Source organism: Otolemur garnettii, unplaced genomic scaffold (genome assembly GCF_000181295.1).
Source record: "Otolemur garnettii isolate 467f Iridium unplaced genomic scaffold, OtoGar3 scaffold00110, whole genome shotgun sequence".
Taxonomy (NCBI): Eukaryota; Metazoa; Chordata; class Mammalia; order Primates; family Galagidae; genus Otolemur; species Otolemur garnettii.
Genome location: NW_003852505.1, coordinates 1,617,723 through 1,622,203, shown reverse-complemented (window position 1 = coordinate 1,622,203; position 4,481 = coordinate 1,617,723).

Below are 4,481 nucleotides of genomic sequence, written 5' to 3'. Positions count from 1 at the left end.
TGAGCACAGCAGGTGGTTTGCCTTTCTGTAAGTGTACCATAGGGAAAATAAGACTTCAAGGGTGATGAGAATTGGCAACTGACAGTTAGTGTGGGTGATGGGGAGATCATAGGGAGTGGTGGGTACTTTGGCAAGATGGCTCAAACCAGTTGTTTCCAATGTGGAAACAAATCTGGCCTAGTGTTGCCAGATTCTTTCTTATTTTTTTCTTTTAAAAAAATTTTTTTTATTATTTCAGGTTAATTGAGGGTACAAAAATTAGGTTACAGTGGGAAACAGTCTTAACAATATCAGCCTTGGGAAAGAATTCATAAAGATGCCATTGGCAAAAAAAATAAATAAATGTTCCCAAAGTTCATATTGCAAGGGTACAAGTAAATCTATTAAGTATAGAGTGTAAACTTAACACAATAATTAAGTAAATGAGATGAAGGCTATATTAACTAGTTTGATGTAAGCATTCCTAATTGTATATAAAATTAGCACATTGTACCCCATAAAGGCATCAATGTATACATGATCTATGTGTTTATGACTTAATAAAATAAATAAATAAATAAATGGGACCTGATAAAGTTAAAAAGCTTCTTTACAGATAAGAACACAAGAAAGCAAATACACAACCTTCAGAATGGAAGAAGATATTCTCATGTTATGAGTCAGACAAAGGGCTAGTGACCAGAATATATAAAGAACTCAAGAAAATCATCAAGAAAAGGGCAAACAACCTCATTTATCGATGGGCAAACTGAGGATATGGCAAAGTTTAAAGTGGCAAGTGGCATGAACAGAACTTTTCCCAAGAAGACAGACGAATGGCCAACAAACACATGAAAAAATGCTTATCATCCCTAATCATTAGAGAAATGCAAATCAAAACCATTTTAAGATATCACCTAATACCAGTGAGAATAGCCCAAATTGCAAGATTCCAAAGCTGCAGATGGTGGTGTAGGTGTGGAGAGAGGGGTACACTGATGCACTGTTGGTGGGTTTGCAGACTAGTACAGCCTTTCTTTTGGAAAGAATTATGGAGAATCCTCAGAGAACTAAAAGTAGATCTCCCGTTTGATCCCATAATCCCATTACTGTATCTACCCAGAAGAAAAAAATGTCATTTTACCATAAAGGCATTTGTACTCAATTGTTTATAGCAGTTCATTTCACAGTTGCAAAGATGTGGAAACAACTGAAGTAACCATCAATCCATGAATGGATTAATAAACTGTGATATATGTATACCATGGAATTCTATTCAGCCATAAAAAAGATGGAGACTTTATATCAGATATTCTACTTCTTCAAGATATATCTGGAAGGGTCCTTTCTATTTACCATTCACCTAAGTCCAGATGAATTTTAGTTAGACTTAAGTTCCTCAGAGTTTATGTAATGTCAGAAAACATGTGAAGTTTGTGGCAGTCACTTATAGTTACTATACTGAGGCCACAGTGCTCTGAAAAATTAAGAGCACTATTTTTCTTCTTTACAAAAGGCACTGGTACATTAAGACAACTTGTTAAAAATTTCAGAAAAAAAGAGCACTATTTTTCTTCTTTACAAAAGGCACTGGTACATTAAGACAACTTGTTAAAAATTTCAGAAAAAAAGTGTCTTACCCCACATCTTGCACCAAAATAAATTTCAAATATATTGAATACTTAAATGAAAGCATTAAAGTCTATATTAATGTGTAGATAATACATATTTATATAATCATTGTGTAGAAGACCCTTCTAAACATGAAGGCCAACCCCAAAAAACTTTTTAAAAGGGGAAAAAAGATTGATTTTACTTCATAAAAATTTTAAAAATTTTGAAAAGCAAAAAGTATAAATAAAATAAAAAGCAAATGGCAAGCTTGGGTTAATAGTCTTACTATACATAGAGGTCTCATAAATCAGTAAGAAAGATATGAAAAGACCAATAGAATAATGAGCAAAGATCATGAACAGGAAATTCACAAAACAAATAAACTTATCAAAAAGTGTCAACTTCACTAGTACTCAAAGAAATGCAAGTTAAAAGACTGAGATAACAAGATTTTGCAAAACAGGTTGGCCAAGTTTAGTGTTCACTGTTGAAGGACAATGGGAAAGGACATTTCATGTACTACTATTGGGAGTTTAAATTGATACTATATCTCGCAGGGTAATTCGCTAATATGTATTAAGGGCTTAAAATGTATGTGACATAGATAATATTTTCTGAAATACCCTACAATGTATTTCTCCTTTTGGAAAGCTGATAACTTTCCATCAGTAAGTCCCCAGGGAATGGAGAAGGTCAATACCACTTTGAGATGGAGGGGACATTTCATCTTGCCCATACAGGTAAAAGAAGTAAAATATAGCCCTTTCTAGTTCCCAGAGGAGGAGGGAGTGGTCCCAGGTAAGTTTGGGAGATTCTTAGAGCACTAAAGCCAGTTCCTTGTGTAGCAGCCAGTACAGCTTATGGCAAGGAGGAGTGAGAGTTATAAGAAACACCTGTATAGCTCGGTAATGTAACACTCTGGTGATAAGGGCACGGGGAGGGATTTGGCTCTCTTAACAAACATGAGAGCTCGGGAGATGACAGCATCATGATTAGCAGTCTCTACACCTGTGGTGTTAACAGCCACTGGGGAGTGAATCTATAAGAGGCTGGAGGAGAAGGTAGTCAGGAGCGCGCATTCTACCACAGACCCGCTCACTCTGACTGTCGCTTCTCCTGCCTGCAGAATGCCTGCAGGGCATCTCTCTACGAAAGATTGCTAAAGACTGCTAAGGTATATTCATCTTACTAAGACTGCTTTACTCCCTCGAATACTGTCTCTCTCTCTCCCTTCTGCTAAAGCAAATAGCCCTCAGGCACCTAAGAGCAATTGTTTCCAAGCAAGGTAGCCTAGTGGGCGGCATCCAGAACCTAGGTAAGTGGGAGGCCAGAGACCTGGCCAGTCCCGGGTCCTGACAGGTGGTGACCCAGATGGGACCCGACATCCTTGTATCTCCAGGCACAAAATGGGAAAATGGTAAGGTATCCTTCAGAAGTAAGTACAACCTCCAACATGGTGTCACCTAGATAAGAGATTAAAAATGATCTAACGGCATAGTAAGTTGTAAGAGGGCAAAAATTATTCCTTAGTTTGCTATGGCACTAAGGTTGGCATGACTGGGCCCTGGAAAAGCCTCTGGAAACTTACTGGGACATGGACCAGCTTACTTTCCAAATGACAGTGGGATGAGAGGATACCAAGCAGAGGATGTGAGTGACCAATCTCTAGAGTTGAGTCCTAGGGACACTAGTCATTCCTATGTAGGCACTCTCCTGCCAATAAGCTGCCATAAGTATAACCAAGAAAGGCTGGGCACAGTGGCTCATGCCTGTAATCCCAGCACTCTGGGAGTCCAAAGTAGGAGGATTGTTTGAGGCCAAGAGTTAGAGAGGAGCTTAAGCTCCTCTTTGCTTCTGCTTATTATAGGCCAGGCGTCCTCAAACTATGGCCCGTGGACCACATGCGGCCCACTGAGGACATTTATCCTGCCCACCGGATGTTTTTTGCCACCACTGCCTGTCCTGCTTAGCAGCCGACTCATCCCGGGGCCTGCAGTCCAGCCCTCCAATGGTCTGAGGGACAGTGAACTGGCCCCCTGTTTAAAAAGTTTGAGGACCCCTGCCATAGGCAGACCCTGTCTATACAAAAAAATACAAAAATAAGCCAGGCATGGTGGCGTGCACCTCTAGTTCTGGCTACTTGGGAGGCTGAGGTGGGAGGATCCCTTGAGCCCAGGAGTTCAAGGTTGCAGAGAGGTGTAATGATGCCACTGTATTCTAGTCCCAGGAGACAAAGTGAGACCCTGTCTCAACAAAAAAGACAGAACAAAAAAAATAGACATTACTGGTCTCAAAGATAAGATTAATGAAGACACTAGCACCAGCCCCCATGGGCTTCAGAAGATGCCCAGTGATAATATGGAATGAAAGACTCATGGAGACCCAAAGAATAGCCAGTGGCTGGGGTCCTCCCCTCAACTGCCATGAAGACATCTTGGAAAGGAAAAGGGAGAAAACATTTGAAATTCTGAGCATTTATCCAAAGGAGATTATTTGAAAATATTGTTTTTTTTAAATTTATATTTTTTGAAAAATATTTTTTTAAACTTGACTCAAAGATATCTTTTTTTTTTTTGTAGAGATAGAGTCTCACTTTATCACCTTTGGTAGAGTGCTGTGGCATCACACAGCTCAGAGCAACCTCCAGCTCCTGGGCTTAGGCGATTCTCTTGCCTCAGCCTTCCAAGTAGCTGGGACTACAGGCGCCCGCCACAACGCCTAGCTATTGTTTTGTTGCAGTTTGGCCTGGGCTGGGTTTGAACCCGCCACCCTTGGTATATGGGGCCGGTGCCCTACCCACTTAGCCACAGGTGCCACTCATGACTCAAAGATATCTTTAATTGACAAATTTAAGTCTGCATGTCTCCTGTATCATACACAAAAATACA